We start from the raw sequence: 17,752 nt of genomic DNA on the forward strand, positions 1-17,752 counted from the left end.
CTCAATGGGTGGAGGCAGTTATCCTGTCTTCTCAGAGCTGTGGAGGGAAAGGGAAACAACACAATTAGTGACAGTTCCCCCTCTCGTCCTGAGGTGGTATGACATACCTCTGATGAGCCCAGGAGGTCCTCCTCTGACATGCATTCGTAACACAGTATTTGTTTTTATCGAACATGCACACAACCTGCTGCAGAAAGTGCAAAATGAGTATTTATGGGCACTGTTAGCTTAATATTGACATGCAGGTGACCTTGACTCATTCAGAAATCTCTTTTACAAAAAATCTCATTTATTATAATTAGTTGCATTCAACTTTATTGTTATGCGTACAAAGTACAGTGGAACCTCAGTTCACGAATGTCTTGGAACACGTACAAATTGGCTTACGACCAAAAAGTTTGCCAAACTTTTGCATCTGTTCACGACCACACACTCGTTATACGAACAAGCCAGTTTCCCTTTCGGTTTGTGCGCGCTGATGATTTCCGCACGTGTTCAGTCTCTCCCTGTGCATTCCCTGTGCAGCGAGCGAGCCAGAGAGAGAGAGAGAGAGCGAGAGCGAGAGCGAGAGAGAGTGCGACACACACAGGCGCGCGAGAGAGACACACACACACACACAGGCGCGCGAGAGAGACACACACACACACAGGCGCACGAGAGAGACACACATACACAGGCACGCGAGAGAGACACACAGGCGCACGAGAGAGACACACACACACACAGAGGCGCGCGAGAGAGACACACACGCGCGAGAGGGGGTTGGACGCATAAGGCAGAGAAGGCAGTTAAAGAATGCACCGGGCTTGATTTTGTTTTCACTTCTGTTTACAGCGATCGGTTCGTAGTGTGCATTGTTGCAATGTTACTTTTCTTGGTGGTTTAATAAATTACGGATTTTTCAAATGTTCATTTTTTTCCCTGTGCTTAAAACTCATTAAAAAAGTGTTTTTAGGAGCGGTTCATAGCGCTTTAGCACGAACTCTTGCTTTGTTAAGTTTTCTCTGTTGTTCAAGGTTTTCTCAGTGTTATTCAATGTTTTTACATTTAGTTTACTATTACACTGTGCATTCTATGGTATAATTAACTCTATATTGGTGCTTAAAAACTTTAAAAAATATATATTTACATACAGTTCGTATGGTCTGGAACAGATTAATTGTATTTACATACAATCCTATGGGGGAAATTACTTCGGTTCACGACCAAATTGGGTTACGACCAGAGTTTTGGAACGAATTATGGTCGTGAACCGAGGTTCCACTGTACAATGAAAACTTTTATGTGCCCATTTCACAATCATTCACCACATAGTCATTCTGCATGAGTCTTGCTGTATAGGCTATGTAAAACAACAACATATTATGTAATAAGCACAAAGTATGCACCATTCAGGAAAATATAATCATATGATTTGTGTGTGCATCTGTCATTGAATAACTATGTCTATATGTGATTTAGTTTGTGTGCCAACATTGCCCATAAAGAAATACTGTATGATCTGAGTACACATGACATAAAAATTTGATTTGAGCCTCTGGCAAAGCCTCACATTTTGAATCACGGTAGATGCATACTCAAATCAGATGTTTTCAGAACACTCTTACAGGTCTCCTGCTATATCAGGCACTTGGCACATGTTTATTAACAGCATCAATTGCAGAGACTAAAGCAGGTTAATATTCAGCCTGAAGCTGCGGACATTTGGTAAATTGTCAAACGTCACCCATGAAGACCACTGCAAGCAGACAAGTGAACAAGAAAATAATACCAAGAATCTGTGATCAAATGTATTATTTCCATTTTACATATTTCTGACAACCACGCCTTGGAAATACAGAAGTCAACCTTTGTTTCTTTAAAATGGACTTATTTAGGAAGTTTTAAGTCTTCTCTATTTGCATTTGGACCCCAACCCCCTTCTCCTTCATTTTAAACATAAGAAAAGTCTAAATATTTTAAAAATTTATAAGAAAGTCCTTACCTTTAGAACAAATAAATATCTGCCATGATTGTGAGGAAATAACTTCAGCTAGAAAAATTTTGAATTTATTGCTTTAACAGCATAGAAAGGTTTTCCATGAAGAAGCAGGCAATTTGAGGCTGTATTTACTAATAAGAAGAGGTGATGATAGCATTTAACACTGTTTAATTACCATACTTAAACTTTAATAACCAAGATCAATGTGAAAACAGCAAAAAATACTTTTATTGAGCATTGTTTAATGTGTATACTGTATAACGAGAAAACTATACAGTACATTTTTTTGTATACTGTATAATAAAGCCCAAAGGTCTGTGTATCCAGTTTCTCAGGGCAAAAAATTTGGCTTTGGTGATGTGACGAAAGAGGAAGTGTGAGAGTGACATCCACAAAGACATGGATGCTGAGAGAATTGCCTTTAAAGGTGAAAAGTATAAAACTGGACAGGTGAGAAAGGTGCCTTGAAAATAATGACAGAGGCTGAAAAGCAGGCTTTAGAGGAGTGCACCTGACAGAGATGTTCAGACACACACAAATACTGAGAAAAGGCACTGAAGGTACACATAGGGCAAGAGATAAAATAATTAAAAAAATATTTGCTACAGTTATTGTGGCTAGTATCCATCCATCCATCCATCCATTGTCTCCCGCTTATTCGAGGTCGGGTCGCGGGGGCAGCAGCTTGAGCAGAGATGCCCAGACTTCCCTCTCCCCGGCCACTTCTTCTAGCTCTTCCGGGAGAATCCCAAGGCGTTCCCAGGCCAGTTGAGAGACATAGTCCCTCCAGCGTGTCCTGGGTCTTCCCCGGGGCCTCCTCCCGGTTAGACGTGCCCGGAACACCTCACCAGGGAGGCGTCCAGGAGGCATCCTGATCAGATGCCCGAGCCACCTCATCTGACTCCTCTCGATGCGGAGGAGCAGAGGCTCTACTCTGAGCCCCTCCCGGATGACTGAGCTTCTCACCCTATCTTTAAGGGAAAGCCCAGACACCCTGCGGAGGAAACTCATTTCAGCCGCTTGTATTTGCGATCTCGTTCTTTCGGTCACTACCCATAGCTCATGACCATAGGTGAGGGTAGGAACATAGATCGACTGGTAAACTGAGAGCTTCGCCTTGCGGCTCAGCTCCTTTTTCACCACGACAGACCGATGCAGAGCCCGCATTACTGCGGATGCCGCACCGATCCGCCTGTCGATCTCACGCTCCATTCTTCCCTCACTCGTGAACAAGACCCCGAGATACTTGAACTCCTCCACTTGGGGCAGGATCTCGCTACCAACCCTGAGAGGGCACTCCACCCTTTTCCGGCTGAGGACCATGGTCTCGGATTTGGAGGTGCTGATTCTCATCCCAGCCGCTTCACACTCGGCTGCGAACCGATCCAGAGAGAGCTGAAGATCACGGCCTGATGAAGCAAACAGGACAACATCATCTGCAAAAAGCAGTGACCCAATCCTGAGTCCACCAAACCGGACCCCCTCAACGCCCTGGCTGCGCCTAGAAATTCTGTCCATAAAAGTTATGAACAGAATTGGTGACAAAGGGCAGCCCTGGCGGAGTCCAACTCTCACTGGAAACGGGTTCGACTTACTGCCGGCAATGAGGACCAAGCTCTGGCACCGATCGTACAGGAACCGAACAGCCCTTATCAGGGGGGCCGGTACCCCATACTCTCGGAGTACCCCCCATAGGATTCCCCGAGGGACACGGTCGAATGCCTTTTCCAAGTCCACAAAACACATGTAGACTGGTTGGGCAAACTCCCATGCACCCTCCAGGACCCTGCTAAGGGTATAGAGCTGGTCCACTGTTCCGCGACCAGGACGAAAGCCACACTGTTCCTCCTGAATCCGAGGCTCGACTATCTGACGGACCCTCCTCTCCAGGACCCCTGAATAGACTTTTCCAGGGAGGCTGAGGAGTGTGATCCCTCTGTAGTTGGAACACACCCTCCGATCCCCCTTCTTAAAGAGGGGGACCACCACCCCGGTCTGCCAATCCAGAGGCACTGTCCCTGATGTCCATGCGATGTTGCAGAGGCGTGTCAGCCAAGACAGTCCTACAACATCCAGAGCCTTGAGGAACTCCGGGCGTATCTCATCCACCCCCGGGGCCCTGCCACCAAGGAGTTTTTTGACCACCTCGGTGACCTCAGTCCCAGAGATGGGGGAGCCCACCTCTGAGTCCCCAGGCTCTGCTTCATCATTGGAAGGCATGTTAATGGGATTCAGGAGGTCTTCGAAGTACTCCCCCCACCGACCCACAACGTCCCGAGTCGAGGTCAGCAGCGCACCATCCCCACCATATACAGTGTTGACACTGCACTGCTTCCCCTTTCTGAGACGCCGGATGGTGGACCAGAATCTCCTTGAAGCCGTCCGAAAGTCGTTCTCCATGGCCTCCCCAAACTCCTCCCACGCCCGAGTTTTTGCCTCAGCAACCACCAAAGCCGCATTCCGCTTGGCCTGCCGGTACCTATCAGCTGCCTCCAGGGTCCCACAGGACAAAAGGGTCCTGTAGGACTCCTTCTTCAGCTTGACGGCATCCTTCACCGCCGGTGTCCACCAACGGGTTCGGGGATTGCCGCCACAACAGGCACCGACCACCTTACGGCCACAGCTCCGGTCAGCTGCCTCAACAATAGAGGCACGGAACATGGCCCATTCGGACTCAATGTCCCCCACCTCCCTTGGGATGTGGTCGAAGTTTTGCCGGAGGTGGGAGTTGAAGCTACTTCTGACAGGGGGCTCTGCCAGACATTCCCAGCAGACCCTCACAACACGTTTGGGCCTACCACACCTGACCGGCATCCTCCCCCACCATCAAAGCCAACTCACCACCAGGTGGTGATCAGTTGACAGCTCCGCCCCTCTCTTCACCCGAGTGTCCAAGACATGTGGCCGCAAGTCCGACGACACGACCACAAAGTCGATCATCGAACTGAGGCCTAGGGTGTCCTGGTGCCAAGTGCACATATGAACACCCCTATGCTTGAACATGGTGTTCGTTATGGACAATCCGTGACGAGCACAGAAGTCCAATAACAAAACACCGCTCGGGTTCAGATCGGGGGGGCCATTCCTCCCAATCACGCCCTTCCAGGTCTCACTGTCATTGCCCATGTGAGCATTGAAGTCTCCCAGCAGTACGAGGGAGTCCCCAGATGGTATGCCCTCTAGCACACCCTCCAGGGACTCCAAAAAGGGTGGGTGCTCCGAACTGCTGTTCGGTGCATACGCACAAACAACAGTTAGGACCCGTCCCCCCACCCAAAGGCGAAGGGAGGCTACCCTCTCGTCCACCGGGGTAAACCCCAATGTACAGGCTCCAAGTTGGGGGGCAATAAGTATACCCACACCTGCTTGGCGCCTCTCACCGGGGGCAACTCCAGAGTGGTACAGAGTCCAGCCCCTCTCAAGGAGATTGGTTCCAGAGTCCAAGCTGTGCGTCGAGGTGAGTCCGACTATATCTAGCCGGAACCTCTCAACTTCGCGCACTAGCTCAGGCTCCTTCCCCTTCAGAGAGGTGACATTCCACGTCCCAAGAGCCAGCTTCTGTAGCCGAGGATCGGACCGCCAAGGTCCCCGCCTTCGGCCACCACCCAACTCACACTGCACCCGACCTCCTTGGCCCCTCCCATAGGTGGTGAGCCCATGGGAAGGGGGACCCACGTTGCCTCTTCGGGCTGTGCCCGGCCAAGCCCCATGGGTGCAGGCCCGGCCACCAGGCGCTCACCATTGAGCCCCACCTCCAGGCCTGGCTCCAGAGTGGGGCCCCGGTGACCCGCGTCCGGGCAAGGGAAAACGCCGTCCAAAATTGTTTTTCTTCATAGGAGGTTTGTTTAACCGCTCTTTATCTCATCCCTCACCTAGCACCAGTTTGCCTTGGGTGGCCCTACCAGGGGCATAAAGCCCCGGACAACAGAGCTCCTAGGATCATTGGGACACGCAAACCCCTCCACCACGATAAGGTAATAAAGGGCTATTCAAAATGAAAGAGCAGATTTAAACAAACAAACTGTATAAGACAGGAACACATTCCACACATCACTGGATAGAGGAAAGTTCAAAGTTTGGTCCTATGGTCCTTGAGGTTGCGCAACAAACATCAAAACGGTAGACCATTTCTTGCCACACACGAGTCAACTGGTCCCTAGTTACTGAATTCACAGCTTTCTCAATTTGATGTCACAAATCTTGAAGAGTAGCGGGCATAGGTGGAACAAAATCTCTTTCTTTAATGTTCCCCCAAACATAAAAATCGCAGGGGGTGAGGTCTGGAGACCTGGGAGGCCATAGACGATGAGCAAGATCTTGTTGTCCGCCTTTTCTAATCCATCGTCCTGGAATGGTGTTGTTCAGGTAATGCCAGACCTCCAAGTAGAAATGAGGACGAGCACCATCTTGCATGAACATTAGGTTAGGGCTCGATGGCATTCACTGGTACATTTAGGTGAGTTTTTAAACTTTGAATTTTTCTCTATCCAGTGATGTGCGGAATGTGTTTCTGTATTATAAAGTTTGTTTGAAATAAATTTTTGAAATCTGCTGCTTTCATTTTGAATAGCCCTGTATATTAAATGTAAAGAGAAAATAAGCTACTGACTTTGTGGATGGCTCAACGGTTTGGACAGCTCCAAGGATATGGATTTAATTCCAGACCCCAGTAACAGTATAGGGCATTTACAGGTTAACAATGTATATTTTCTCTGGGTTTAAGAGTAATTCTATACGCATGTGGGTGTATTTTTCATTATCCACATGAAGACAGATATTTGAAATCAATTGGCAACTCTTACTTTAACCTCAAAGTGTCATTAATGTCCTCACATAAAAGACTGGTGTCAACAATGCTTTTTAGTTAACTGACAAAGCCGACTATCCTCTGTAGTGATTTGTATTGGAACAAAATAAAGGAGGAAGCAGATTGCAAGGGGATAAACAGGAACATCTGTCTCTACACTGAAACATTTATTGAGTCAGACCTTAGTTTTAATGCATCCAAGCCGATTTAATTTTTTTCAAATTCATTTATTTGTTTCCCACTTTTCTTGTGGAACAAGCTATTAGGCCTCGTAAAACATATATTACTTTCAGCTGAATGGTTTTAAATTCTGGTACAGGTCCTTCACACTAAGGAATATTGATTCTTGGAGGCCACATACTAACCTTTCACCCTGCTTTTCTCCTGAAGCCCGTCCATCACAGATGCATTTTATCTTTTTTCCATTCATTTGTATTCAGACAGGCCCTCATTTTACCATTGTTAATCTTAATTATAATAATGGAAATCTAAATAATTTAAGCAGAACATTAGCCAATGTCTTTAAAGAACTGATCAATTATATGGGCAGTGGGAGGTGAGAGTGACTGAGTTAAAAGGAAAATGGCAAAATGACAAAGATGTTTTATTATATTGCTATACTTTTAGCATTGTATTTGTTATATCTGTTAATACTTAATATCTTAGCCTGCATTTACTTTCTATATCTTAATATATTTATTTTATTAAGAGGTATTTATTTATTAAGAGGTAAAATGGGGATTATAAATTCATAGATAAATGCCTTAATTTTATATAGAATAAAAAAATCTAGTTCATGAATATGATTAATGTACTGTACAATGTTTCAAACACATTTATATTACCTGAGCATGGGAAAGGTTCTATGTAAATAAAATGTATTATTATTATTATTACATTGTTTACAATTACCTGACACTCACTAGTTTTATTCATTTTCATCTGCTGTTTATTATATTTTGAATATTTAATCAATATAGGATATAAAGTAGTTCTGTTTTTGTCACTCATTCCTCATTTTGGTCCACCTTGATTCCCATACTATGCAAAAGAATCTACACTCGTGGCCAAAAGTTTTGAGAATGACACAAGTATTGGTTTTCACAAAGTTTGCTGCTTCAATGCTTTTAGATCTTTTTGTCAGATGTTTCTATGATATACTGAAGTATAATTACAAACATTTCATAAGTTTCAAAGGCTTTTATTGACATTAAGTTTATGTAAAGAGTCAATATTTGCTGTGTTGGCTCTTCTTTCTTTTTCAAGACCTCTGCATTTTGCCGTGGCATGCTGTCAGTCAACTTCGGGGGCCAAATCCTGACTGATGGCAGTCCATTCTTGCGTAATCAATGCTTGGAGTTTGTCAGAATTTGTGGGTTTTTGTTTGTCCACCCGCCTCTTGAGGATTGACCACAAGTTCTCAAAGGGATTAAGGTCTGGAGAGTTTCCTGGCCATGGACCCAACATTTCAATGTTTTGTTCCCCGAGCCACTTATTTATCACTTTTGCCTCCATCATGCTGGAAAGGCATTGTTCGTCACCAAACTGTTCTTGGATGGTTGGGAGAAGTTGCTCTCGGAGGATGTTTTGCTACCATTTTTATTCATAGCTGTGTTCTTAGGCAAAATTGTGAGTGAGTCCACTCTCTTGGCTGTGAAGCAACCTCACACATGAATGGTCTCAGGATACTTTACTGTTGGCGTGAGACAGAACTGATGATAGCACTCGCCTTTTCTTCTCCAAACAATCGGAAAGGGGATTCATCAGAGAAAATGGCTTTACCGCAGTCCTCAGCAGTCCAATCCCTGTACCTTTTGCAGAATATTAGTCTGTGCCTGATGTTTTTCTTGGAGAGTAAGTGGTTTCTTTGCTGCCCTTAGTGACACCATGACCATCCTCCAAAAGTCTCTCACTGTGGGCGCAGATGCACTCACACCTGCCTGCTGCCATTCCTGAGCAAGCTCTGCATTGGTGGTGCCCCAATTCTGAGCCATGAATAAAGAATGGTACCAAAACATCCTCTGAGAGCAACTTCTCCCAACTATCCAAGAACAGTTTGGTGATGAACAATGCCTTTTTCAGCATGATGGAGTAATGTGCCATAAGGCAAAAGTGATAACTAAGTGACTCGGGGAACAAAATGTCGAAATTTTGGTTCCATGACCAGGAAACTTCCCCGACCTTAATCCCATTGAGAACTTGTGGTCAATCCTCTAGAGTCGGGTGGACAAACAAAAACCCACAGATTCTGACAAATTCTAAGCATTGATTATGCAGGAATGGGCTGCTATCAGTCAGGATTTGACCCAGAAGTTGATTGACAGCATGCCAGGGCAAAATGCAGAGGTCTTGAAAAAGAAGGACCAACACTGCAAATATTGACTCTTTGCATAAACTTAATGTAATTGTCAATAAAAGCCTTTGAAACTTATGAAATGCTTGTAATTATACTTCAGTATACCGTAGAAACATCTGACAAAAAGATCTAAAAACACTGAAACAGCAAAGTTTGGGAAAAGCAATACACAGTTACTGTTTTCTCATGTATTGTGACATACTATAGCTTTGAAGAACATCTCACTTCTCAGAGTCAGAGCATGTGAATATCCTAAACTGATTTCCTCTCCACTGGTCATTCACAATATATCATAATTAAGGTCAGCACCCAGCTCTTTAGCAAGGGTTTATAATAAGTGAGTACACTTTTGTCAATGTTAGCAGTGCACATACAGAATGCGAAGCTGAAGTCTTCATCAAAGAAGCTAACGTTGCCATAACCAGTAGTCAACCACAAAAAACAAGATGAACAAATTCATTCCACTTAAAAAGAACATTAGTAAATAAAATAAATAAATAAACACTGTTATACAGCACTGTGGTGGGCTGGCGCCCTGCCCGGGGTTTGTTTCCTGCCTTGCGCCCTGTGTTGGCTGGGATTGGCTCCGGCAGACCCCCGTGTACCTGCGGGTTGGATAATGAATCAATGGATGGATGGATGTTATAAAGCACCTGTCTTCAGTTAAACACTAGACATTTTATATTTATTGGGAAAAAGAAAATAACAGATTTTACTCTTATTCTTTCAATGGAAAATTATGCTAAGGTTCTTGGGTGTATCCACTGTAGATACAGTATTTGTGGTTCAGTTTTTATTTCCTAAAGTACAGTGGGGGAGGTCTGAAAAATAAATATTATACTGGTAAGTGATGAGATTCATGATTTGGGTAATAGAATAGTGTGATAATCTCACTTATGTGTTTAAAAAGCACCTAAAGGAGGATGGAAAAAAGAAAGGGCATCTGGTCATAAACATTTCTCCTCCTTTTGCATCAGCTGGCCAACCAGAATGAAGTTGAAAAAATGTCTGTTAAAATGTTTGAGAGGTATACAGATACAGTAACTGATAAAATTAAGAAAACATCTACATGAATTGTGTTAGTAGAGGAGTTAAGACCACTACAAACTACCTGAACAGATTTATTATCTATCTTATCATAGATTCTTAAAATGTCTGGAACAATACTGAAGGGATGCAATGTCACTGTTCCAAAAAATTACATCATTTGATGGTTTGATTATTGACATAGAAGACACTGCAAGTCAGAATATCCTTAGAGTACTTAACTGAGCTGAGATGTGGGACGACCAGGGTATTTAGTAAACAATGTTGTAATGCTCTTCTAACCACAAACATATGAATTATGATACTGTAGTAAGTGCAGGAGTCTCTGTTGGATCAGAGGTCACCCGGAAAAGCTTCCTAGAAGGCTGGAGTGCTGCTATATTTAATTTCAAAGCTGAACTTGTAAGGGCTTCCACCATCTCAGTTGAACAAGCCTGGATTTTGGAAAGAAATAGAAATATAGGCTTGTCAATGGAGGAGGAAGAAGATGCCACTATGTTGAGAAAGACAAAGAATATTTCTCAGTATTGACGGGAATGTGAAGGCTTTTAAAAGTATCTTTTACAATGTCCAACACATGATGATGGGCATACTTCATGAGATGAAAAGAGTGATTGACGAAAAAGAGTGTGGAACTCATTTATTTTGCTCCCCTTCTCTTCCTCTCTTGTACAGTGCTCTCCATTTTTAAGTGTATTCCCATATAATGTAAGAAGCACCTACTGTTGTTGTCAGCTCTGTCTGTCCACATGAAACAACTCAGCTCCTAGGTGACCAATTTTGTTGAAATTAAACATGCTTAGTTTTCAAAGAAATTTGTTAGGAAAGTTCTATTTTTGTTGAGATATCTCAAATTGAGTGGTCTTTACAAATATCTGAAATTTTTGAAACTTCCAAAGCATTGTCAATTTTTCATTTTGTTCTTAAACCAGAGAAATATTGCTTATGACTTCAATTATTGACTAGCTTACTGTTTCAAATGTACCTTTAGATAGGTTACTTCTACTTGTATAGTCTTATAATTTGTACATTTTCCTTTTTATTCATCTGCCTGTATACCCACCACAAGACAATGAAGCATCAGCAGAGTTGTGCACGTGGCAGCAGCTCATTGTTGAAAGTACCACATGCCCTTAGTTTTACTTCTAGTTTTGATGCTAAATTAAATTTGATATTAAGAAGACATACATTCAGGTTGAGAACTGAGAAGAACTTTCTCACACAAAAGGTCATGCAAATCTGGAACAAAATGTCTGAAAGAGGAAAAGGGGCAATTTAATTCTGAATTACACTAATTAGCTTGATTAACCAAATGATCTCCATTCGTTTATTATTTTTCATGGTTCTAAAGCCACGGTCAGTTTTGTCGGCAAGTTTAACTGCCTTGTCTATGTTTGATGCTGTAATTCTCAGTTTCCTGATGGCTACAATATCATAAAGATTTTAAATTCTTCTAAAATCACACTGCACATAAAAAGAGTATTTTGCTGTTCTGTTTGCTGTGTACATAATATCTGAGTAACCCTTGTAAAATATGTTAGATCACCCCTTGCCTGAGCAGACATATTACTGTTTACCTTTCAGAGCAGAGCTGTGGATGGACAGTTCAAACTAAGCCTGGCTACTGTCTGTGTGGAATTTGTGTGTTCTTCTGGTGCCTGTATGGGTTTTCTCTGGTATTATTTTGTATTCCAAAGAAATGAGTTCTGGGTTCTACAGATGGTTGTGACCAACAAAACTATGTTATCTCATCCAAGGAAGTTTTCTCCCTTGCATTCAAAGTTACCATGATAGATTCCTGTCAGCTATGAACCTTTTTAAATTAGGAAGGTTTGGGAATTAATGAATGTTCTTTCAGGGAGAAGCTCTTTGGTGCACTGGCTAGTGATTTTGCCTCACATCTCCAGGAGGCTAAATTTGAATTCTGGCCTAGCGACCACTTGAGTGGCATTCCCATTCTAATGTCACAATCTACTTGATAGTAAAAGAAAGAGTTTAAGAAAATGGTTCTAAATTCTAAATTATTTTATGAAGTGGTTATTCAATACAATGACTGGGGGGTAGAGGCAGGGGTAATGATGACCTTAAATATGCACCCAGTGACTCTTAGCAGATATTTTTGACTTCTCCTTTGTAGAGCACTTTTATGTATAGCTGAGCAGGTGGTGAGATTTTGCAGTGTATTTCCCTGGGGAGCACTCCAAGTTTTTTTGAACCTTCTGCAATTGAAAGTGGAATAATAGGAGTCTTCTTCTATTATTCATAACAAGTCAACACTATTGCTAAAGCATAAGGGTGAACACAAAAGCCTCAGGAAGTTACAGATGCAAACTGTAAAATGTGAATGATTGTTAATTACAGTTATGAATTTAAATAAAAAGAAATATGACTGACAACCGTACAGAGGTATAATAACAGAAATGATGTTTATTGATACAGAATTAATAATTATCCTTATTATATGAACAATGAACCTTTAGTGCTTACCTTTTACTACTGAATATGAATGACAATTAAAATAGCAACACAAAAAGATCTTAATAATATTCAGAGTCCAATTTATACCTACTGTGTGATTTTTGGCTTAGGTTTCAACAATTATTAAGCAAACCACTTTCAGATGCAAAGTAGGACATTAATAGCTTTGCCATACCTCTCATTTACTGACTGAAACGCTAAAGTAAGCCATTTCTAGTAATGCTTTTTCATGCTCTAATGCAGTAGCCTTACCCGAGTTTAAAGAGATCAAAAGCAACAGTGTTTAGAAAAATCGGTACGGACATTCCATTAAGAAAAAGGCAATCAGGTCTTTGTACTTCCTATTCTCTTTATCATTGAGACGTGCTAGCCTAATTATCCATTCTGAATTTCAAAAGTTAAAAAATCTTTTTCATTGTTTTTGTCTGCCAGCTTAAATACAAGAATGAATTATTAACGACATACATATCTTTAATATTCTGATAGTTTAAACTCATTGAAACTTCCATCTATGTTTTTCCTTCACTTATTCATTTTATAAGAATATATTACAATTATGGTAAAGAGCAATTGAGCATAAAATAACCAATATAGCATTTCACATCAAGTTCAGATTCAGCTGGAACCCATCCCCAAACCATCTGTAGAGTTAAGAAATTGGATCAGCTATTATTTAGTTGAAAATTATTTAGGATTCACGAAAGAGCGGACAACATAAAAAATTTCTTGCTAAATTTTTAACAGTGTAAAATTGGATTTTTTCTAATTTGAAAAAGAATGCGATATCTTTTTCCCATTGCATTACAGTGGGTAGATTGATATTTTTTTTCCAGTTAAACAAGACATGGTGGCAGTGTAACGTAGAATATCACAACAGACACTTTTACTATGCCACCCCAGAACACTACTGTACACTACTGTAAATGGATGAGGAGTAGCAGTGGTTCAAGTACCTTCTGATCTTATCCCCCGAGTGTGGATCAGCTCCAAAACACATGGTTAAGCACAATTGGTGTCTAAGAACTTTTCTCATAATTAATGTCTTAACCTGGGTACATTTTCAATAGCCAGCATGCAATGTGTAATTTGCAGTTGAATCACATTATGTTTTGTACAGAGTAAAAAGTAATGCATCTTGCCAATTACTAATTTCCATCCTTTATCTAAAATTGTGGTTAAAGCATCCTTTTCCTAATAGTCATTAGTGTAAGACAGAATGGTATCTTTCCACAATATAAAAGAAAGATTAGAGAAGGCTGGCAAGTATATTACAGCAGAATTTTTGACTTGCATATAACAAAAGAAATACATTGCTGGAAGGTTAAATTTGAGGAGTACTGTAGATGTGTGAAGGATGCAAATGTATTATCAATAAAGAAATCTCGAAGAGTCTCAGGATTCTTCATATATAAACATCTTTGACAGTTAAGGACAGTGGGAAAAGATGATTATCATGCCATTTGTAGTAACACTTGGACGTAAAGTGTATTCTTCACTGGTAACACCAGATTTCTTCTTACCTGAAGTAAAATGGTAGTTGTAGGTGCACAGAACAAAACATAAAAAGAGAAGATGGAAAAAATAATAATTTCCACAGCTCATCAAGCAACTACAAGTTGATTTCTGCTTCTCTCCAAAGTCTCAGACATTCTCAGAATACAGTGTGAATATGGTAGACTTATGGAGTTTGCGAAAACCCTGCACAAAATGAACAGAGACACTGTTCCACCAAGTAAAAGAATGAGTGAATGGTCCTACCCTACAGTCAATAGTGACTCATTGGAACTATTTTCACAAGAACATTCAGTCCAATAAGTTTGCCCATCCTACTCACCACAATACTTGGTAATTTATTCCATGTGTCTATGGACCTTTGTGTGATGGAAAAACTGTCCAACATTTGTGCCAGATATCCCACTGTGTTCTTCTATTGAAAATTTTCAACTCTTTTGATCGATGCTCATAGCTCATACCATTCAGTCCCGGAATCAGCCCAGTTGCTCTTCTCTGGACTTTTTCTAGCACTGCTTAGTCATTTTTGTAATATGGAGACCAAAACTGTACATAGTACTCCAGTGAGGCCTCACTAGTACATTATAAAGCTTAAACATAACTTCATTTGACTTTTACTCCACACAATGTGCTATATAGCCTCACATCCTATTAGCCTCTTTTTGGCTTCTGAACACTGTTAAACATAGATAGTAATGAGTCCACTATGGCTCCAGGGCCCTTCTCATAAGGTGTACTTTCAGGTTTCCGATCCACAATTGTAAATTAAATCTGAAATTTCTACTTACTATGTGTGATACTTCACATTACATTTCATCTGACACAAATCTGCCCAGGCCCGTATGCTGTAACAGTTCCTCTAATGACCTAGACTCCAATTACTTTATGATAAAAATGTCTGTCAAAGACATAACAGAACCATATCTGCCAATCTAAAAATATCAACAGCAGAAGTTACAACATGCATGATGTTTAAAGTCATTATTGGAAATGTGAAATGCTCTTGTAAAAATACTGTATGCCCTAAACATAAGTCAAATGGCATATCTCATAGTTCTATAGTTAGAAGCATTATTATCCCCAAAAAATAAAATCCAAACATGCTCCATAATATAGACAATGAAGTACTGCAATGCACAATGTAAATTGAAAGAAAATCTGAATTTAACAGTCTGAGTAGACTGTTCGCTAATAATTAGAGCTAAGATCATGGATTCTCCAGGGTGAACAGTAGTGGGTCTCTAATTTTATTTTGGTACTTTGATTTTCAGATTTTAGTTTGTGTTTAAGCAGTGTTATTGTTAAAAAGACAGATCCAATGAACCATCTACACTTGTAACTGTTATTTAAATTAGAACTGTAACAGTAGGCTTTAGAGACATCAGGGAATCACTGATCTGTGAAACATGGCTCTTCTCATTTTAAAGTTGTTTGAGAGATAAAACTGACATAAAAGTAATAATTCCCAAGGAAGTAAAACTGCAATACTACTGTAAATTGACTTTAAAATGTAAGACAAAAGTTTACAACTGAGTGTCTGAAAATTATTAATTTTCCTTCAGTTTAAGTCTCTTTATTGAGGTACCGAGATATCTCATGTGCACACGGTTATGTGAAGTTTGATTCCTGTATTGACTTAACACTAGAATCCCTGAAGCCTACGAAAAAACTGGGCCATCTTAAATTCCTTCGCACCTCATCATCAGCTCCTTTGTTTTCCAAATGTGTCAAGCAGCACAAGCAGCACACAGCCTGCTATCCCATCCCTCCACTGATGCAGCTCAAGTCGCACAGAAGATTCTCAGAGCTAAAGTCTGTTTATCTGGGTATGAGGTGTCTGGAGTTGTATATGGTAAATAATATATCGTCATTTGGAATACATACATTTCATGTGTGTTCTGTGTCTACAACAATCTATGTAAATGTAAGATGACAGGAAATGCAAGGTAGGAATTGTTGAACACTAACTAAAACTGAAACATTTTTCATGTTTTAGTAATACTGCGGTGGGTTGGCACCCTGCCCAGGATTGTTTCCTGCCTTGTGCCCTGTGTTGGCTGGGATTGGCTCCAGCAGACCCCCGTGACCCTGTGTTCAGATTCAGCGGGTTAGAAAATGGGCAATGTAAGGACAAATGGACACATAAGGACAATGTAGCTGCACCGGGCGTAAACACGAAAGATGGTACCGTTTGGATGTAGCAACAGGTCGAGTGTCATCCTGCTAGTGAATCTGCCCCACACATGTCCTTCAACGAAACAGCATGGCTTACAGAGCTCGCCAAGGTATTGTGCAAAGTCCTGTTTCTGATTATATTTTGTGATTGTCTTTGTATAAAAAAACATTTATATGTTACTTATATAAAAGCCAAAAAGTGACATTTTTTTGAATCTAGTGTGATAGATGGCCGGCAGCTCAATCCGGCCGGGACGTCCCTGAACGAGAAGAATGGAGGAAGGCATCCTTTTCAGGACACTGCCTCCCCTGGGATGCTAGGTGGCAGCTCCCCTGCACGATAGCTGTACCCCGGATTCCCTCAGGGCATCCTGGGACATGGAGTCTTTTTCCTCAGCCCTGTTGGGTGCCGTGGGTGCCGCCAGGGGGAGCTCATAAAGAACCTGGGGACTCCTACTTTTCTTATAATCCGGAAGTACTTCGGAGTTACAAGGGCAGAAGCCAACAGTACTTCCGAGCTACTTGAAGACGAATGATGTGGCGTTTGACCCGGAAGAAGAGAAGGAACACTTCCGGGTCATGGACTATTTAAAGGACTGGTGAAGACCAAGTAAGGGAGCCGGAGTTGGGTGGTTGGGTAACGAAGCTGCTGGGAGTGGAGGATTGTTATTGATTTATTGTATGATTATTATTGAGTAAAGAGCTTTGTGCACTTTATTTGAAGAAAATATTAAAAATTCTTCTTGGTGCTTTTACACCTGTGTCCTGGACGTCTGTCTGTTGGGTTTCACGGGGCAACAGTGCCCTTAGCGTCCACACTAGGTTAGTATTTTATTCTACATATTATGTTGAATCTAGGTAGCATGAAACATATTGATTAGCGTTTGTCTCTTATGGCTCCAAAAACATTTGAATACAGACAGCTTGTGTGGAGTCTACAATGTCATTCCCATGTCTGCATGGGTTATTCTGTGGATTTCCCAGTTTTCCTCCCACATCTCAAAGATGTGCATGTAATTTGAAGTGGTGACTCATATTCAGTGCCAATTCACTCTTAGCACATCTCCTCTTGTGTTTATAGTAATCGTGAAGTTCATTTTATTTGTATAGCTTCATTTAATTTAGATTACAATGTTAAGTCTTCTAACGAAATATAAATATACCATTATATATTACTAGAATGCTTAAACAGACAGAGTCCTAATGCAGTCTTGGAAAACGTGTGAATGAATAAAATTTATGTATGGCTGGCTGGCCTCTCCCACAGCTGAGTTATATCTTTGATGAGCAGCTTGTAGGGATGCATGTTGAAGGAGTGCTGATACCAGCCATGTATTACAGTGGCTTTACAGAAGTAAATCAAACTGAGTCCTTTAGTTTTCCACAGGGTGATACA

This window comes from Erpetoichthys calabaricus, chromosome 15 (assembly GCF_900747795.2).
Source record: "Erpetoichthys calabaricus chromosome 15, fErpCal1.3, whole genome shotgun sequence".
Lineage (NCBI taxonomy): Eukaryota > Metazoa > Chordata > Cladistia > Polypteriformes > Polypteridae > Erpetoichthys > Erpetoichthys calabaricus.